Genomic DNA, 22,316 nt, shown 5'->3' with positions numbered 1-22,316 from the left:
AGAGGGAGCCCACACCCACTCACTGTCCTCCCGAGTGCATTTACATTCCCACAGGGATAAGGGACTGGTTACTGACCTGGGCACACACAGCTGTTGTCGCTGGACATCCAGGTATTTCTTGCACTACCCAATCCATCTCTGTGAAATACTGGTGGCCCACCTTAGCGCAGGATGTCACTCGCTACGTCAACTCCTGTTCTGTATGTGCCCAAACCAAAATCTCCCCTGAACACTCCAGCAGGGAAGCTTCTTCCCGTGCCTCAGCACCCCTGGTCACATCTATCCATTGACTTTGTAACTGATCCCCCCTCCTCTGACGGTTTCACCACCATTTTGGTGGTTGTGGATAGATTTTCAAAGTCCTGGCATTTAATCCCTCTTTCTGGTCTCCCCACTGCTCTCCAAGTTGTTGAGGCACTCTTCCAGCAGTTCTTCAGGCATTATGGCCTTCCGGAGGTCATCGTCTCTGATCGTAGCCCCCAATTCACATCACGGGTATGGAAGGCCTTTATGGAGAAGCTCGGGGTCATGGTCAGCCTCACTTCTGGGTACCGGTCTCAGTCCAACTGGCAGGTGGAGAGGATGAATCAGGAGCTGGGGAGGTTCCTGAGGAGTCACCGTCAGGACCAGCAGGGAGAGTGGCCGCGATTCCTTCCATGGGCAGAGTTTGCCCAGAACTCGCTACTTCACTCCTCCACTGGGTTGACCCCTTCCAGTGTGTTCTAGGTTTTCAGCCTGCCCTGGCCCTGTGGAGTCTGGGCCAGACCGACACTCCTGTGGTTGATGAGTGTTTCCGGTGTGCAGAAGAAGTGTGGAGCGATGCTCACGTGAGACTCCAGTGCACCGCCCAGCGTCAAAAGGAGAAGGCAGACCGCCACCGCAGTGCGACCCATGTGTTACACCCTGGGGATCGAATCTGGCTTCCTACCAGGAACCTCCCACTCCACCTGCCCTGCAAGAAAGTGAGCCCCCAGTTTCTGGGGCTGTTCAAGGTTCTCCAGAGGGTCAACGAGGTGACATATAGGTTACAGCTTCCCAGTCACTATCGTATCTCACCTTCTTTTCATGTCTCCCTTCTCAGGCCGGTGGTTCCTGGTCCCCTAGCTGATGCTGTCCCCCACGACACCCCTCCACCCCCCTGGACATTGAGGGGAGTACGGCGTATGCTGTCAGATCCCTACTGGACTCCCGACATTGTGGGGGTTGGCTCCAGTACCTGGTGGACTGGGAGGGGTATGGCCCAGAGGAGCAGTGTTGGGTTCCGGTGAAGGATATTCTGGATCCCAACGTCATCCATGATTTCCACCTTCACCGCCCGGACCAGCCCGCTCCTCGGGGTCGTCCCTTTGGATGGTGTCTTCCTGCGGCGGGAGCCATGCGTCAGAGGGGGGAGTACTGTCACGTCTACTCCCGCTCTTCCCCTCCGGCGTTCAACGTCGCCGGTATACTAACCACCGGTCCTGCGATCCATCATTACGTACAACTGGCATCCATCATTACGCGCACCTGCAGATCATTATGATACTCACCTGGACTCCATTACCTTCCTGATTACCTCCCCTCTATCTGTCACTCCCTTCGGTTCCTTCCTCAGCCGGTATTGTTCCTGTGTTCATGCATTATCGCCATTGTTATGTTGTCTCGTTTCAAGTTTGTTATTTTATTAAACGTTTCACCTGCACCTGCTTCTCGACTCACAGCGTCTCCATGCCCACATGGTAATATTCCCTACACAAATTGTTATATAGTTTGTAAATACGTGACGGGATTCCCAATCATAACCAATTGTTTCTCACATCCACTGATCAATTATTAACCTGTTGGTGACCCTTTCCTGTTCTCATCCCGTTAACGGGATTGATTTTGACCACAGCCAGTGGAAAATCAGAGCGCCAAATTTAAAACAGCTAAAATCTCATAATTCCATTTTCTCAAACAATCAACTATTTTACACCATTTTAAAGATAAACTTCTCGTTAATCTAACCACATTGTCCGATTTCAAAAAGGCTTTACGGCGAAAGCATAAAATTTGATTATGTTAGGACATAAACTTCACAAGAAACACCACACAGCCATTTTCCAAGCAACTCGATGCATCACAAAAACCCAAAACACAGCTAAATGAAGCACTAACCTTTGACGATCTTCATCAGATGACACTCCTAGGACATTATGTTACACAATACATGTATGTTTTGCTTGATAAAGTTCATATTTATATCCAAAAACAGCATTTTACATTGGCGCGTAATGTTGAGAAATGTTTTCCCTCCAAACCTGACGGTGAATGAGCACAATGAGCACACATAGTACGTAAATTCTCATCGTAAACATTGATCAATATAGAAGTGTTATGCACAGAATTATAGATACACTTCTCCTAAATGCTACCGCTTTGTCAGATTTCAAAAAAGGTTCACAGAGAAAGCACAATTTGCAATAATCTGAGTACAGCCCAGATGACACTAACAACTGGCAAACAGAAACCCGCCATCTTGGAGTCAATAAAACTAAGAAATTAGAATATAAATATTCACTTACCTTTGATTATCTTCATCAGAAGGCACTCCCAGGAATCCCAGCTCCATAATAAATGTTCGATAAAGTTCATATTTATTTCCAAATAATCCATTTTGTTCGCGTTAGGTTCACTATCCAAATCCACGACGCGCGTGCTTACTTAGTCCAGATGAAAAGTCAAAAAAGTTATACTACAGTTTGTAGAAACATGTCAAACGATGTATAGAATCAATCTTTAGGCTGTTTTTATCATATACCTTGAATAAAATTCCAACTGGACCTATCTGTTCTCTTTAGGAGTGAATATGAACTCAGCTCGCTCCCAAGTCCTTGCGCGTGACTTGAGTCCATGCCTTATAATGGGACACCAGTTTACCACAGCTGGTATTCCCTTCAAATTCACCATAGAATCTTCAAACACCGTTCCAAAGACTGCTGACATCTAGTGGAAGCTTTAGGGAGTGCAAAATGAACCCTAAGTCACTGTATACAGTCAAGGCAATCACTTGAAAAAACTACAACCTCAGATTTTCCACTTCCTGCTTGACTTTTTCTCAGGTTTTTGCCTGCCATATGAGTTCTGTTATACTCACAGACACCATTCAAACAGTTTTAGAAACTTCAGAGTGTTTCCTATCAAAATCTACTAACAATATGCATATTCTAGTTTCTGGGACAGAGTAGTGACCTGTTTAAATTGGGTACGTTTTTCATCCGGCCGTGAAAATACTGCCCCCTAGCCCTAAGAGGTTTTAACCTGCAGGAATATTTTCTTACTTCTACCTCAGGACCCTGTCCTGGTATCTCTAATATGCATGACCTATTCCTAGAACAGGATTTTCTAAAAGTTCCCAGAACTTTCCCCAAATTGGAGATTACTATGTTCAAAACAGAGCCTCAGTTCCCAGAACTGATTGTGCACAACCTGTTCCCAGAACAGGAGTTCTGAAGGTTCCCAGAGCCTTCCCTCAATTGAGAGTTGTGTTTAATAAAATCAGTCTCACCCTGAACTCTATCTGTTCGGGATGGTGTATCCGTCCACTGACAATTCCTGCCGGGTCAGAGGTGGGTCCCTTTCTGCTCCACTTAATCAGAGAGTGGGCTCCCTGAGCCACGTCTACTTTAGCCCCCCTGCACGGTTAACCCTGGTCAGCAGGCGGAGTTAGCCATCCCATCCTCGCTGCCAAATTGTCATGGAAATTCGAACCAAAAGGAAGAGAGACTGTAGATTCTTCAACCAACAACTTTATTATATGATTAGCAATTACTCAATTGTGCAGATTTAAGGGCCTAACGAACAAAGTTGGGTCTCAGCTTTTATAAAAATCTATTGCACAGTTAGCAGATATGTGGAAACAATGGGTGATACATAGTTACGAAACTAGTGATTATAATTTCTTCGCACTATCTGCTGACACCGGGTATAGTCTGAATGATTAGATCATGATACTGCTAATCATGCTATTCTCTGTTCTCCTCAGCATGTGTCCACACAATTGGGATTCTGTAGATACTGAGTAACAGGATGTTTCACATATTGTGGTTTCCCACAATCTTATGACTATCAGTAGAGAAACACAGAAGAGACAGTTTTCTAAGGTTAATACAGAATAGACAGAGCCTAGTTTGTAATTTTCCACCACAGGGGTTCTTTGTGAGTGTGTGTGTGTGTTGGGGATTTGGTGAAATAGCAGCAGGCAGCCCTGGCCTCCGTGTCAAATGTATCTGTCTAAACTGTGATTTATGGATGAGGACCTAAAGTTCCCCTTAAAGTAGCTTGAATAATTATTCTAATGATGGAGGAGAGGATATATGTTGGCTTTGACATTCATTTTCAGACAGAATGGTCTTCTCAGATGACAGGTGACTGAAATTGCGTCTATTTATTTCATATTTGGAGTCTTCCCTTTCAAACCTGATATCGCTGATGTGATTTTTTTTCAATCAACACCAGGAATTAATGCTTGTGAAAGATATTTCGGAAATAATGGGAACCTTCCTTCACAGTAGAATGTGTTCCTTTCATAGGCTGTATAGATACCTTTGTATTAGTTCCTATATGAATATACACATTACATTTAGTCCTATCGTCACGTACGGTTATTATATGGTTATCTACCATTATGAAGGAACTGCATTTATAATGAAAATTATGAAGCTGTTTGGAGCTGTACTGAATGGACTCTGTAATCATTGATCTTGGTTTAAGCCTTTCACTACAACATCACAGGATCTCTCTCATGCTCTGATTGGGTGTGTTCGTGTGGGTGTGTGTGTGTGTGTGTGAGTGTGTGACTCACTCTGACTTAGTGTGAACAGAACAGAAACCATGCTGTCAGAGAGCTCTGGGAGCACTTGGTCCAGAAGGGACCACTAAAAACTTTGATATAGGATTTTTATAAACTTCAATTACAAGTGTACTAATCTTTCCTGTTTAAGAAACACCAGAGCATCTGTGTAATAGAAATAGCAAATGAGTGCTTAATGCAGGGCTAATCTCTGCAATTCCCCCTCTTCTCTTCCCCAGCAGACAGGCAGTGCATTATTAATGAGCAGAGTGGAGGCTGATGCGGGCAGGGGCCTCTCTTCACTAATGCATTCATTTCTCATTGTTAGCTGTCTGTCTAGAGAAGACAGCAAGGCACGCAGCAGTCACACAAACACATGCACATGAGACATACACACAGTGGGGTTTTTAGACATGAACGGCCGCTTAGGGCCCCACAGCCGCAAACATTTATTTGTATTTTTAATTTATTTTATTAGTTAGGATAGTAGAATACACAATATGCGAATTCGAAAATTGGTAGTGCGTCAGCAGTTTTCCTGTTGTTATGTCAGTCACTGACAGTCACTCAATTAGCCCATGTCAGTTAACATTTTATAGATTGGTAAGTTAGTCAAGCTAGCTCTCTAAACCTTGAAGTAATCATGGCCGAATTACTGACCGCAAGGCACATGCACAGGGGCCCTGACCTCCAGGAGGCCCTCATTGATTTTGTTTGTCACTCTCACTCAGATATCATATAAACATTGCGTTGGTCATAGCAAAATGTGTAGAATTGCAGGCAATTAGCTTTAAAACTGCAACATTTTCTCTCCATCCCGTGGCAAAATGTGTAGAACTACAGGAAATTCGATTTAAAACTGAAACGTTTTTTCTCCGCCCCATGGAAAAATGAGTAGAATTGCATTAAATGAATATTAAAACTGTAAATTTTTTTCTGTGCCCCACGGAGACATTTGTAGAATTGCAGAAAACGTGCTTTAAAACAGCAACATTTTCTATATGACCCTTGGCAAAATGTGTAGAATTGCAGGACATTAACTTTAAAGGTCCAATGCAGCCGTTTTTCTCAATATCAAGTAATTTCTGGGTAACAATTAAGTACCTTACTGTGAGTAGCAAAGAGCAATTTCTCAAACAACAATTTAGCATGGACTGTCTGGGAGTGGTCTGAGTGGGGAGGGGAAAACTGAACATTTGCTGTTATTAGCAGAGAGGTTTGGAACGCTCTTTCTTATTGATCTATTAACTAATTTGCCACATGGTGATGTCACTATGGAAGGCCAAAACTCTATCCTACCTAAACAGGCTGAAATTTCAGGCTGTCTTTTCAAACAGTTCTTACACTATAAGGGCATTATCATCATTTTCAAAATGTAACAGTATTAAATACAGTACCAGTCAAAGGTTTGGACATGCCTACTCATTCAAGGGTTTTTCTTTATTTTTACTATTTTCTACATTGTATAATAATGGTGAAGACATCAAAACTATGAAATAACACATATGGAGTCATGTAGTAACCCAAAAAATGTTAAACAAATCAAAATACATTTTATATTTGGGATTCTTCAAAGACGCCACCTTTTGCCTTGATGACAGCTTTGCACACTCCTGGCAAAATGCTAGAAACAGATCTGTGTACAGTGTCCCATATCTGACAGATACAGGTAAATGAACACCTGCTGTCCTACCTGAGAGATCTGTATGTTACAGTGAGGGACTTGACCCTTCTGAACTTCCTGCTCACTGCAGAACAGATTACTCAGGGGTGGGGCTCAGGAGCGTGTGTGCATGTCATACACAGTGATGAACTCAATTTGTGTGTGTCAAGTTTTTTATCCCCCAACACATACTAATTAAGTTCATCACTGTTTATTACCAAAATAAGGAAAAACTACATTAATTGGCAGCAGAGCAACTATGTGCCTTACATTGATTTCATTTCTGTGAAGACAATTATACTTTTTTGAATGTAGTACAAACATATTTAACGAAGATGAATGACAGCAATGAGATATAATGTCTCTCTCTTTCTCTCTCATAAGACAGGTTGGTTGTTTAGCAACAAAACCGATGTGTGCGCAACCACGGGGCAAATCAGATGGGGTTGGCTTGGATTGTTGACAATATGTAAACTATATTTCATCTCGAATGTTTCTCTCAAATACATCATTGCAGTTGTTGGTTAGCGAGCTCAATAAATTTTGCCAAATTAGCATAGACATCAGTCAAAACACCTCAAAACAAGACATGGTATCAAGAACAAGATAAAAAATTGCTGAAACGAGTCATATACAATCTGGCCATCCAGAATCACAACAACACACAGACTTCTGCCCCATTGAAATGTGCACATCGTTTTCATGATGATGTCAGCTAAGCTGTCTATGTACAGGTAACTGCAAAAATAAAGGAAACAACCAATATAAATTGTACTAATAGGCCATTGGGCCACCACGAGCCAGAACATCTTCAATGCACCTTGACATACATTCTACAAGTGTCTGGAACTCTACTGGAGGGATGTGACACCAAGCTTCCTCGAGAAATTCCATCATTTGGTGTTTTGTTGATGTTGGTAGAAAACACTTTCTCAGGCACCGCTCCAGAATCGCAGAAGTGTTGAATTGGGTTGAGATCTGGTGACTGAGATGGCCGTGGCATATGGTTTACATCTCTTTCATGCTCATCAAACCGTTCAGTGACTACTTGTGCCCTGTGGATGGGGGCATTGTCATCCTATGGGGGCATAGCCATTTATGTGGGGGCATATGAGGGGCCAAAATAATGGGCGACTGGGCATTTTTATACATGACCCTAAGCATGATGAGATGTTAATTACTTAATTAACTGAGGAACCACACCTGTGTGGAAGCACCTGCTTTCAATATACTTTGAATCCCTAATTTACTCAAGTGTTTCCATTATTTTGGCAGTTACTTAATTAACTGTGTATAACATTGGAGCCTGCTGAGGGGAGGACGGATCATAATAATGACTAGAATGGCGCAAATGGAATGGCATCAGACACATGGAGACCATGTGTTTTAAGTATTTGATACTATTCCAGGTAAGGGTAATGTGTGTAGGTGTGTGTTGTTATCAGGGTCAGAGAATGACAGCTTACCTCTGTCCCAGTCCAGCTGCACTCTGATCCTCTGGGGTTTCTGTCTCACTGTGATGGGAAAAACTCTCCCTGATGGGGAGCTTGCTTCGTATTGACCTTCATAATAATATACATTCCACCTTTGAATCCTCATCCCTCCCTTCCTTTAGGCAGACTCTGGTATGACACCCATGAACCATCTTGTATTGTCCCCAAACTCAACGTCCCAGGTGTGTGTCCCTGACTTAAGGCCCTCAGAGCCCAGGACCCATCGCCAGGTATCCAACCTTTCTGGGTTGTCAGGAAGCTGCTGTAGCTCTTCACTGATTCTCACACTGGTCAGATCCTCAGACAGGATGAAACGTGGGTTGGCAGTCTTGGGGACCAGAATCACAGGAGTTGAACAGAGGGACCTAGAGATTAGAACTGGTCATGATATCAGGACTGACCAGGAGAGAGGGAACTTGTAATTAGAAACATCATGTATACATGTTTATTGTCTTTGAACGCTATACTTGTTGTGCATCTATTTATTGTAGTATAAGAACATATTGACTAAGTACAAAATAAGAATATATGTTTGTGCATTTCAAGTTAATTTAGAGAAGCTCATACATGTTCTCTTACTGTTTGTCTGAACAAACAGGTAAGTGGGAACTTAGGCTGACAGTTCAATTATACTCACTGAGTGTCACAATCTTCTCCCAGACTCTATATTGTCTGCATATTACAGAGATATTGCTCTTTACCTGAAGGAATGAGATGTCTTAAGCTCTCAGCTCCTCCTCTATGGCTTTAATTGTGTCTAAAAGAGATATCGCTCTGTTCATTTCATCAATCTTCTTCTTCATCATCTGACTCTTCTGCTCCTCTTCCTCCCTCTGCAGCTATCTTGGCCTCCTCTTCCTCTCATAGAAACTGGTGAAGCTTCTTAAACTCATCATTAATCTGCCTTGATGTGTGCTGGGTCTGGCACTGGAGATAAAACATTCTCATGTAATTTTTTCTTATCATCATTCTCACTAAGCCAGACACTCTCTGTGTAATTTCAATACACGTCTATTGCATTGTAATAACATGTTCTTACCTTAATATGTTCAGCTGTTTGATCACAGGTTAGTTTAACTTCATTAAAACCTCTACAGGATCGATGTCCCCCCCCGCAGGACGGTTGAGTTAACTTAGGCTAATGTGATTAGCATGAGGTTGTAAGTAAGAAGAACATTTCCCAGGACATAGACATATCTGATAGGGGCAGAAAGCTTAAATTATTGTTAATCTAACTGCACTGTCCAATTTACAGTAGCTATTACAGTGAAAGAATACCATGCTATTGTTTTTGGAGAGTGCACAGTTATGAACTTGAAAATCTATCAATGAACCAGTTAGGCACATTTGGGCAGACTTCATACAACATTTTGAACAGAAATGCAATGGTTAATTTTATCAGTCTAAAACATTACACATACAGTGCTGCAATCTAGCGGCCAAAATCGAAATTGCGCCTAACATGCAATTTTTATTTTATTTATTTTTATTTCACCTTTATTTAACCAGGTAGGCTAGTTGAGAACAAGTTCTCATTTACAACTGCGACCTGGCCAAGAATAAAGCAAAGCAGTTCGACACATACAACAACACAGAGTTACACATGGAATAAACAAACATACAGTCAATAATACAGTAGAAATAATCTATATACAGTGTGTGCAAATGAGGTAAGGGAGGTAAGGCAATAAATAGGCCATGGTGGCGAAGTAATTACAATATACCAATTAAACACTGGAGTGATTGATGTGCAGAAGATGAATGTGCAAGTAAAGATACTGGGGTGCAAAGGAGCAAGATAAATAAATAAATACAGTATGGTGATGAGGTAGTTGGATGGGCTATATTACAGATGGGCTATGTAGAGGTGCAGTGATCTGTGAGCTGCTCTGACAGCTGGTGTTTAAAGCTAGTGAGGGAGATATGAGTCTCCAGCTTCAGTGATTTTTGTAGTTCGTTCCAGTCATTGGCAGCAAAGAACTGGAAGGAAAGGCGGCCAAAGGAGGAATTGGCTTTGGGGGTGACTAGTGAGATATAACTGCAGGAGCGTGTGCTACGGGTGGGTGCTGCTATGGTGAGCAGTGAGCTGAGATAAGGCGGGGCTTTACCTAGCAGAGACTTGTAGATGACCTGGAGTCAGTGGGTTTGGCGACGAGTATGAACCGAGGGCCAGCCAACGAGAGTGTAGAGGTCGCAATGGTGGGTAGTATATGGGGCTTTGGTGACAAAATGGATGGCACTGTGACAGACTGCATCCAATTTATTGAGTAGAGTGTTGGAGGCTTGTAAATAACATCGCCAAAGTTGAGGATCGGTAGGATGGTCAGTGTTACGAGGGTATGTTTGGCACAGCATGGGTGAATGAGGCTTTGTTGCGAAATAGGAAGCCGATTCTAGATTTAATTTTGGAGATGCTTAATGTGAGTCTGGAAGGGGAGTTTACAGTCTAACCAGACACCTAGGTATTTGTCCACATATTCTAAGTCAGAATCATCCAGAGTAGTGATGCTTGACGAGCAGGCAGGTGCAGGCAGCGATTGGTTGAAGAGCATACATCTAGTTTTACTTAAAAAAAAAACATTTTTAGTCAATTAGCAGACACTCATATCCAGAGCAACTTACAGTAGTGAATGCATACTTTTCATATTTTTTCCCCCCCATACTGGTCCCCCATGGGAATTGAACTCACAACCCTGGCGTTGCAAACACCATGCTCTACCAACTGAGCCACACGGGACCACTTCAACTTGCATTTAAGTTGGAGGCAACGGAAGGAGAGTTGTATGGCATTGAAGCTCATCTGGAGGGCTTTATCTGTTCCTGGTTCTACATTTTTTGAATGGAGCATGCTTATTTACGATGGTGAGAAAGGCACTTTTAAAGAATAACCAGGCATCCTCTACTGACGGAATGAGGTCAATATCATTCCAGGATACCCCAGCCAAGTCGATTAGAAAGGCCTGCTCGCTGAAGTGTTTTAGGGAGCGTTTGACAGTGATGAGGGGTGGTCGTTTGACCGCAGACCCATTACGGATGCAGGCAATGAGGCAGTGATCACTGATATCTTGGTTGAAAACAGGAGAGGTGTATTTGGAGGGCAGGTTGGTTAGGATGATATCTATGAGGGTGCCCGTGTTTACAGATTTGGGGTTGTACCTGGCAGGTTCATTGATAATTTGTATGAGATTGAGGGCATCAAGCATAGATCGTAGGAGGGCCGGGGTGTTAAGCATTTCCCAGTTTAGGTCACCTAGCAGCACGAGCTCTGAAGATAGATGGGGGGCAATCAATTCACATATGGTGTCCAGGGCACAGCTGGAGGCAGAGGGTGGTCTATAGCAAGCGGCAACGGTGAGAGACTTGTTTCTGGAAAGGTGGATTTTTAAAAGTAGAAGCTCGAATTGTTTGGGTACAGACCTGGATAGTAAGACAGAACTCTGCAGGCTAGCTCTGCAGTAGATTGCAACTCCGCCCCCTTTGGCAGGTCTATCTTGGCGGAAAATGTTATAGTTAGGGATGGAAATTTCAGGGTTTTTGGTGGTCTTCCTGAGCCAGGATTCAGACACGGCTAAGACATCCAGGTTGGCAGAGTGTGCTAAAGCAGTGAGTAAAACAAACTTAGGGAGGAGGCTTATAATGTTAACATGCATGAAAACATGCAATAATACATTGTGACCTTTCTCTTGCATTTCAAAGATGCTGGAACAAAAGAAAATGCATGTTTTTTCTATGTGTTATCTTTTACCAGATCTAATGTGTTATATTCTCCTACATTAATTTCACATTTCCACAAACTTCAAAGTGTTTCCTTTCAAATGGTATCAAGAACATGCATATCCTTGCTTCAGACATTACAGAAGCTGTGGCCACATGATAGAATAACCGGATCCGTGTAAATGTCATGGCACACAGGACAGGGGAGATCCTCGTCTTGGAAAGAATGGAATCGCTGTCACTTCTCTCTAACAGCCTCTGAAAGTTGCAGACAGTGACTTTAGTCTTGTTGTTTAGTATACAGCTAGTCATTGAAGTGTTGTCAGTGTTGACAATATTATCCAGCTCTTCAGTAGATCTGTGAGTCTTGAAGTCTTATTTAGTTAAAGTTAGTTGTAGGCTAGTCATGTTTGAGTCCCATGTGGTCTCCTGTATGAGAGTGGGGGGGGGGGGGGCTCAACTAAGCTAGTTAGTTAGGATAGTAGAATACACAACGTGCAATTTTGAAATTTGGTAGTGCTTCAGCAGTTTTCCTCTTGTTATGTCAGTCACTGATGCTCACAATTTTTTTTTTTAGATTGCTAGATAAGGTTGTCTAGCGAGCTATCTAAACCTTGTAGTAATCATAGCCAAATTCCTGGCAAAGCATATGCCCAGGGGCTCTGACCTATAAGGGGCCCCCATTGAGTTTGTTAGTCACTCACTCAGATAACATATGAACATGGCATGTCACGGCAAAACGTGTAGAACTGCATTACATTAGCTTTAAAATAGCACATTTGTCTCTCAACCCCATGCCAAAATGTGTAGAATTGCAGGAAATTTGTTTTAAAAGTGCAACATTTTCTCTACGCTGCCAAGAGGGAGGTGACTTTTTTTTTTGCCCGTGAGGTGTTAGAAATGGCTCTGCATACACACATGCGAGACACACACACACGCAAACACATGTGCAACACGTACTGTATCTCTAATATTACACACATGCATGCACACACATGCAGGCACACAAACACGCACGCATGCACGCACACAATTCTTGCAGAATAAAGCATACCACCACCATCAAAAAATGAATTGTCCTTTGAAAATCAAGAAATCACTTCACACAATTGTGAATTTTTGGCAAGTTGTCAGACACCAGAGATGTGATTATGAATTAGCTACAAAACACCTGAAACACCTACAATTCCAATCAATATCTCCTAATTGGATCAAAGATGACTCATGACAGCTGTATAAAACATCAAACAACTAATTAAATGAATAAATGGGAAATAGACGCTTAATGTTGCCAAATGGGAACCAGAGGAGCCGACTCAAGCCCAGGAAAAACGATTATTTTCTGCCCTCTGAAATTATCTCGCTGACTCTGGCTAATTGCTGGAGGATGTCCTCTTAACTAACTGTGAAAAGCTGTGTCTAATTAGTGCAACATTAATCAGGCATTAGCATGTTATCACAAGGTTAACTTATCAGTAGGAGACAGAGGCAGCTGGAGGTGCCAACCATCACATACTGTGCGCTGGGCCAACACTGCCACAAGGGGTAGTGGTTGTTCTATGCATGAATCATTATAACACTGATTCTACAGATAAAGCTGAACTGAGTAGGAGGAGACTTTAGAGTGGTGTATATGCAGTGATTTCAGATGTCTGATTAAAAAAGAAATGTCCAAATTCAATGCAAGCACCCATTTCCTATTGCTGGTAGTGCACAGTAAGGATTAAAAAAAAACATTAATTCAAATGGCATTAAAAGGTATTGATCTGCTTCTAATTTTCTGTTAAAGTATTTTAATGTCAAGGGCATTAACATGGCTTCTAGCATTACAGTGTCTGTCTCAAATGATCCACATGATCAATGCCAAGCAATTGTGTGCTTGGTGGAGCAGTAGATTCCACTAATAAAGATTGACTAGATGGTGATTTCATCTTGATTGTTCCACCAGTGATATGTGAATATACAGTGAGCCCCAAAATTATTGGCACCCATAAAGATGAGCAAAAAATACTGTTTAAAATCAAAAATACAAATACTGAGCTATATTGAATGCTCGGTAAAATGTGAAAATTATATTATTTTATACTAATAAAATTGCTCACAAAAAATGTATTTTGTTGAACAAGTGATACATTTAAAAAGATAAAAGATAGGGGTCAAAATGATTGGCACCCCTGTTTTCGGTACTCCAGAAACTTCCCCTTGCGACAATGACAAGACTGAGCCTTTTTCTAAAATGTTTTATGAGATTGGAAAACACATTGGGAGGGATCTTAGACCATTCCTTCGTCTGCACTTATGGCCTGCCCTCTTCAATTCAAACCACAGGTTTTCAATGGGGTTCAAGTCGGGAGACTGACATGGCCATTGCAAAGTGTTGATTTTGTGGTCAATTAAGCATTTCTTTGTGGAATGTGATGTGTTCTTGGGGTTATTGTCTTGCTAGAAGATCCAATTCCCGCCAAGGCAACCAGGTTTTTGCAAAAATGTCCTGGAACTTGGTAAAGTTCCTCATGCCGTTGATCCTAAGAAGGGCCCCAGGATCAGTGGAAGCAAAATAACGTCAAAGATCCACCACCATATTTTGCAGTAGGTATGAGGTACTTTTCTGCATATACTTCCATTTTCCGATGCCTCTTTCTCTGAACAATTGTATTAGCATACATTTTTTGGGAGCATACAATATAGCTCAGTATTTGTATTATTTAGTTCATACGGTCTTTTTTGCTCATCTTTATCAAGGGTGCCAATCATTTTAGACCTGACTGTATCTAAAACAAGACAGCATGGGTTCTCTGTAATTGCAGACAAAGACTACTGTATTTTATCAGAGGACATTTTCAGTGAAAAACAATGTAATTTTGTAACTCGTGCAGGAACAATTTCATATGAATTGTACCATTTTTATTCCATTGTGTTATGATAAACTCGACGTTAAACAATTAGATCATTTGTAGAATACAAAAAGGCCATAATGTGATACCTGGATGCATTGTCATCATATGTACAGTATAACACATGCTGAACAAAAATATAAATGCAACATGCATTCATTTCAAAAATTGTACTGAGTTACAGTTCATATAAGGAAATTTGTCAATTGAAATGAATTCATTAGGCTCGAATCTATGGATTTCACATGCCTGGGCAGGGGCGCAGCCATAGGTGGGCCAGGTAGGGCATAGGTCCACCCACTTGGAAGCCAGGCCCACACACTGGGGAGCCGGCCCAGCCAATCAGACTGAGTTTCATGCTGTTTAATCAGCTTCTTGATATGCCACACCTGTCAGGTGGATGGATTATCTTGGCAAAGGAGAAATGTTCACTAACAGGGATGTAAACAAATTTGTGTACAACATTTGAGAGCAATACGCTGTGTAAGAAACATTTCTGGGATCTTTTATTTCAGCTCATGAAACATGGGACCAACACTTTACATGTTGCATTTATATCTTTGTTCAGTATATCTATTGGAGGAACTGCTTTAACATGTTGTTTTGTTCTGTTCTGAGTTCATCATCAATGAATGTCTCCCAAGACTCTCATCAGGATTCAACAGAAGAAGAGCCATAGTACCTCCACCTCCATCTCCACTGGTTCTGCCAGTCACTAATTTGTCAACGAGCCTGGGAGATCACAGGCTGACAAATCTCCTGTGCCTCCCTGACTGTCAAGCCCTCTGCCTGCAAATCAAAGACAAAAGAACAGAGAGAGCAGAGAGCACAGTCTCAGCCATTACATTTAGAGACGATTCTGCTCCATTTAAAGCCCCAGGCGTGCCCCTTTGAAAATGCCTATTAGTCTGGGTGAGAAAGATTACAAGCAAATAAAATGACATTCATTGTGATATTGGATTTCATAATGCCCTCAGAATTGTAATTACACCGCACTTATACTTTTCATTTAAAACCATTCTGCCACAACAAAGAAATATTAGGGAAAGGGAATGAGCAGGTTAGTCTTTCTATTCAGTGAGTGCAAATTGGAGTCTGTTTTTCTAGACATAAAATAATGAGCCAAGAATTAAGGTACTAATCATAATCTAATCAGATTTGTGGTTTATTAATGTGAAATGGGAGGTATTATTTTGATCTGTCATGCCTATTGTAGCTTAGATCATGCTGAAAAAAGGCATTGCATTACCTATGCTGCATGTGTAGTGTAGAAATTGTATTAGAATGAATGGATCAAATTCACCTCAAAACCCCTGTAATGCAATAAGTGTATCAATGCACTATTTTCTCCACAACATCAATCTCAGGATTCTTGTAGGCTATAGCCTACCGAACTAAGGCTACATGTGACCTATCTGTCAGGGCTATTCTCTCCCATGCTCTAGTCCCACAATGCAACATTCTAGGGAGAGAGAATGTGCAGGCATATGCTGCCTGGCTTAAACCAACAAGCAGAGGGAGAGATAAGAGACATTCTTGGGCGGCACAGAAACAAGGCCTGGAGAGGGCCTGCTTGATAGCAGTACTTGTTGTTCTGATGTGTTAAATAGCTGGCCTTCAACACCCCAATCAATCGCTGAGTGAGGCACTGTGTAGCCAAGGGTGGTGTGAGATAGCCAGATGGCTGAAGTCAATGGAGCTTTGCCTGGGCCCCTTTGTGTCACACAGCAATAATTATGAACTTGGCTGCGCAGGCTGGAGTCGAAGGCCATGGACCACACATTAAGCAGTTTAGGATTAATATATTCCTAGTTTAATAATTATCAGATAAAACAAGGGGTGTTTTGCCGCACTGTAACGGTCGTCGTACGTAATGGACCAAGGCACAGCGGGTTGAGTGCTCATCTTAACTTTATTTAGAACACTTAACGAAACAAGAAAACGATCGAACGAACAGTATTGCAGGCTACACACGCAGCTATGCAACAACAACTTCCCAGAAAACCCATTACAAAAACCACCCCTCTATATAGGACCATCAATCAGAGACAATGAAGAACAGCTGCCTCCAATTGAAGGTCAAACCAATGACCTAAACATAGAACTAGAAAGACTAGACCAGAACATAGAAATATACTAACATAGAACATAACCAAAAACCCCGGAACACTCTAAACAAACACCCCTCTACATAAACACATAGCCCAACAAACCCCGAAACACTCTAAACAAATACCCCTGCCACGTCCTGACCAAACTATAATAACAAATAACCCCTTTACTGGTCAGGACGTGACAAGCACAAAAATCTGAGGTGGCACAAAGTATGTGAGGATGGCAGGGGGGTGTAAGGATGGCGGAAGTTGAAGAATTTTTGCATTTTTCAAACACCTGAAACAGCTTTTTCCTGCAATCTCCATAATCATTATGCTTAATTCAATGTATTTTTTTTTGCATATCTAAGCATACCTCTTAAGCTTTCTGTATCCTCCTGATTATTATTATTTTTTTTTTTAAGAAACAAAATATGGGCCTCCCGAGTGGCGCAGCTTCCAGGGCACTGCCAGGGCCAAGGCACTGGCTTCCAGGTTAAGCGGGCGGGTGTTAAGAAGCGCTGTTAGACGGGTCATGTTTCAGAGGACGCATGACTCAACCTTTGCCTCCCGAGCCTGTTGGGGAGTTGCAGCGATGAGACAAGATCTAAATTGGGGAGAAAACAGGGGCAAAAAATACAAAATAAAATAATAATAAAAATAAACAAAATATGCTTCTCTGTGTCTGCTAAAATCTGGGTAAAATATTGAAACGAATGTGAGTCTTATTCAGTACATTTAGTAATTGCTTTCTTTTCTATAGTCTACCAACCTTGCCAGCAAGCATACCAGCTAAGATAATTAGACAAGCTAGCTACTCTGACTTGATTGATAGCCTGAAATGGCTTCTTGATAGCTAGTTATAAGGTTGGGAGACTGGAAACCTATCTGGGCTAGCTAAAGCCAACTTCATAAAATTGCTAGGTGGCTAGTAGTATTACAGAAAAACAACAACACAAAAAATTAAAATATAATAATAAATATATATATCACTACCACTGAAGTTGGAAAAGTTTTAGAACATCTACTCATTCAAGGGTTATTCTTTATTTTTACTATTTTCTACATTGTAAAATAATAGTGAAGACATCAAAACTATAAAATAACATATATGGAATCATGTACTAATCAAAAAAGTGTTAAACAAATAAAATATATTTTATATTTAAGATTATTCAAAGTAGCCACCCTTTGCCTTGATGACAGCTTTGCACACTCTTGGCATTCTCTCAACCAGCTTCACCCGGAATGCTTTTCCAACAGTCTTGAAGGAGTTCCCACATATGCTGAGCACTTGTTGGCTGGTTTTAGTGTGAAGATAAAAAGCATTGTGACATTGAGCACATTGATAGTCTCTGTTTAAAAGACTCTGCATGGTCAATCCAACATCTGCAGTGGCCGTACAGCATTTACTGCGATGCGGCCTCCACAGAAGTCAGAGCAAACATACTTTTTGCGCTTCGCGGAGCACAGCTGTTGTGAAGTAAGTTGTCAAGGTATATGAGTTTGTGTTTATACACAACACCCCGCCCCCACATTGTTAAGACATTTGTGAGGCGCACGGCACAGAGCTTGATTTGGCCTCCAGAGGCTCCGCAATTGTGCCACACCCTCTGTAAGGAGCCTACAGATCACATTTTCGGAGTAAGCATAAATTCACTTTTAATCTCATGCAGGCCATTTGTTTTGTTCGCTTTGCATCTCTGCTCTGATACAACATGTTTATTTTTGTTGCAGTAAGATACCACTTTGTGTTGTTTCTAGAATCATGCCCACCAGCCAGAGGGTTGTGTTTCAGTCATTACGACACAAGCAAACAGGAAGCAAGCGAAGTGGCCCATTGAATGTTGCTAAGTGTGCACATAAGAAGGTCTGCAGGACAAGGCAAGCATTTTGAACAGGTTCCAAGTCTACAAAGGCCTGTGTTGACTACTCAGCAAACAATCCGCTTGGCAAGCCTCATTGCAAGTAGAAGAGCAGCCCTTAAGCTGTAACATTACCGAACAGAGAGAGATAAGATAGGGATTGTTATCTTGTGCATGGAACTCCTGCACATATACCAGATAAGCGCTTTCAAAGTGTGCTCCTGCCAGACAGAGACAGAAAGCCCTCTACAGAAGCCAGGCTGGGCTATGGGTGAAATGCCCCATCTTCCTGCTGAAGCCGGATACATAAAGTATCTGCCCTGGATCTCTTTGTTGCCCTGTGCTCACAGATTGTACATCGAGAGCAGATTGTACACAGAAAGAATTGTACACAGAGAGCAGATTGTACAAAGCAAACACTGCTAATACCAGGATAGATCTAGGATATTAGACAGTTGGAACGGTCAGGTCAACTGTGTGTCAATCTGTTTCACCAATACAATCAATATAATGAAGGACTGAATATTGAACAACAAAACAACAATAATGAAAATGCATTGGACTACGATAATAGTGCATCTGATTTAATATAAGTATGGATAAATAAACATCTTATCTTACACTGTGTTATATAACATAGTCATAACATAATGATAAAGCCATTCGTGATATATCCATGTATATCCTAAAGCAATATTGTAATTACATTATTTATCAAAGTACACAATAAACATACAGTATTAAAAACAAAAAATGTCAAACCTATAATAACTCACACGCAGGGGACTGTATTTATATAGAGACTGTTTATACAGTAGGCCTATGATGCTTGTGTTGCCTGGCTGCAAGAGGAGTTTAAATACCACATTGTACATGAGGGACAAAAGATAATTAATGCTCTCTGCATGCACATTGCCGCCATATCACGATGCTGGCATCTTCCATGTAGCTTGCTGACTGAAATTAAAACTGAGGTTGTATGGGAACGGTCCGACCTCTAACCATACAAAGCTGAGACCAGAGAGGAATGATATCCTCCACACTCGACCCCCAGAGAGATGTTCAACTGATACCATTCCCTTCCCTTGTGTCTGTAACATGCCATAGCTTGTCATCGCCCTCTCAGGCAACCACAGCACAATCTCCAGAAATGTATAAAACATGATTATAATTTTTTTAATCTCAAGAAAAGTGGACATAGTGTGTTATATTCTGTATGGAATTTCAAATCAGATAACATTTTATTTGTCACATGCGCCGAATACAACAGGTGTAGGTAGACCTTACCGTGAAATGCTTACTTATGAGCCAAAGTTGGTAAGAAAAATGTGCTAAATAAACTAAAGGAAAAATAGTAACACAATAAAATAATATGTTGTCTGGTTTTTAAATATGACCCTGTGATGTTCTTCCACTATCCCCACACTCAGTTTGTGTGTTTGATATTTCTATTGAGGGGTACCAGTACCGAGTCAATGTGCAGGGGAACGGGTTAGTTGAGGTAATTGAGGTAATATTTACATGTAGGTAGGGGCTAAGTTACTATGCATAGACAATAAATAGAGTAGCAGCAGTGTATGTGAAGAGTGTAAAAGAATGTGAATCTACAGTTGAAGTCAGAAGTTTACATACACCTTAGCCAAGTACATTTAAACTCAGTTTTTCACAATTCCTGACATTTAATCCAAGTAAAAATTCCCTGTTTTAGGTCAGTTAGGATCACCACTTTATTTCAAGAATGTGAAATGTCAGAATAATAGTAGAGATAATGATTTTATTCAGCTTTTATTTCTTTCATCACATTCCCAGTGGGTCATAAGTTTACATACACTCAATTAGTATTTGGTAGCATTGCCTTTAAATTGTTTAACTTGGGTCAAATGTTTTGGGTAGCCTTCCACAAGCTTCCCACAATAAGTTGGGTGCATTTTGGCCCATTCCGCCTGACAGAGCTGGTGTAACTGAGTCAGGTTTGTAGACCTTGCTTGCACACACTTTTTCAGTTCTGCCCACAAATGTTCTATAGGATTGAGGTCAGGGCTTTGTGATGGCCACTTCAATACCTTGACTTTGTTGTCCTTAAGCCATTTTGCCACAACTTTGGAAGTATGCTTGGGGTCATTGTCCATTTTGAAAACCCATTCGCAACCAAGCTTTAACTTCCTGACTGATGTCTTGAGATGTTGCTTCAATATATCCACATAATTTTCCTGCCTCATGAAGTCATCTATTTTGTGAAGTGCACCAGTCCCTCCTGCAGCAAAGCACCCCCACGTGGTACCTTCAGGCGTTTGGAAATTGCTCCAAAGGATGAACCAGACTTGTGGAGGTCTACAATTTGTTTTCTGAGGTCTTGGCTGATTTATTTTGATTTTCCCATGATGTCAAGCAAAAAGGCACTGAGTTTGAAGGTAGGCCTTGAAATACATCCACAGGTACACCTCCAATTGACTCAAATGATGTCAATTAGCCTTTCCGAAGCTTCTAAAGCCATGACATAATTTTCTGGAATTTTCCAAGCTGTTTAAAGGCACAGTCAACTTAGTGTATGTAAACTTCTGACCCACTGAAACTGTGAATTATAAGTGAAATAATCTGTCTGTACTTGTGTCATGCACAAATTAGATGTCCTAACCGACTTGCCAAAACTATAGTTTGTTAACAAGAAATGTGTGGAGTGGTTAAAAAAAGAGTTTTAATGACTCCAACCTAAGTGTATATAAACTTCCGACTTCAACTCTGTGTGTGTGTGTGTGTGTGTGTGTGTGTGTGTGTGTGTGTGTGTGTGTGTGTGTGTGTGTGTGTGTGTGTGTGTGTGTGTGTGTGTGTGTGTGTGTGTGTGTGTGTGTGTGTGTGTGTTGGAGTGTCAGTATAGTATGTGTGAGTGTGTGGTTAGAGTCCAGTGAGTGTACATCTTAAAATTATAATAGATAAGAATAAAATAAGGGGGTCAATGTAAATTGTCCAGATAGCAGCTGGCTTGGGGATAGCTGCTGTTAAGGAGCCTTTTGGTTCCAGACTTGGCGCTCCAGTACCGCTTGCTGTGCGGTTGCAGAGAAAACAGTCTATGATGGCTGGAGTCTTTGAACATTTTTAGGGCCTTCCTTTGACAACGCCTGGTATAGAGGTCCTGGATGGCAGGAAGCTCGGCCCCAGCGATGTACTGGGCCGTACGCACTACCCACCTTTAGGTATTTATATTTGTATTTATTAGGGATCCCCATTAGCTGCTGCCTTCTTCCTGGGGTTCAAACATATTAACCTCTTTGGGCTAGGGGGCAGTATTTTGACGCCTGGATGAAAAGCGTTCCCAAAGTAAACTGCCTGTTACTCAGGCCCAGATGCTAGGATATGCATATAATTGGTAGATGTGGATAGAAAACACGCAAAGGTTTCTACAACTGTTAAAATAATGTCTGTGAGTATAACAGAACTGATATGGCAGGCGAAAACCCGAGGACTAACCATCCAGAATGTTTTTTTTTTCAGTCTACCACTGTTTCCAATGGCTGTCATGTTTAATATGAAGGGAAAACCTCCCAGATTGCAGTTCCTAGGGCTTCCACTAGATGTCAACAGTCTTTAGAAAGAGTTTCAGGCTTGTTTTTGGAAAAATTAGCTAGAATTTGTTGTTTTTCTAAATGGCTCCCATTTTGGCTGTAGTGTTTTCATGCGCATGTAAGAGAGCGCGTACTTCGTTCTTTATCTCCGGTAAAGACAATAACGAATCTCTGTCTTAAATTGTATCATGTTTTTACTTATGAGGGTACCTGAGGTTTGATTA

Source organism: Salmo salar, chromosome ssa20, assembly GCF_905237065.1.
Source record: "Salmo salar chromosome ssa20, Ssal_v3.1, whole genome shotgun sequence".
NCBI classification, from domain to species: domain Eukaryota; kingdom Metazoa; phylum Chordata; class Actinopteri; order Salmoniformes; family Salmonidae; genus Salmo; species Salmo salar.
The sequence above is the reverse complement of the archived record's forward strand: the minus strand, read 5'-3'. Positions refer to the sequence as shown.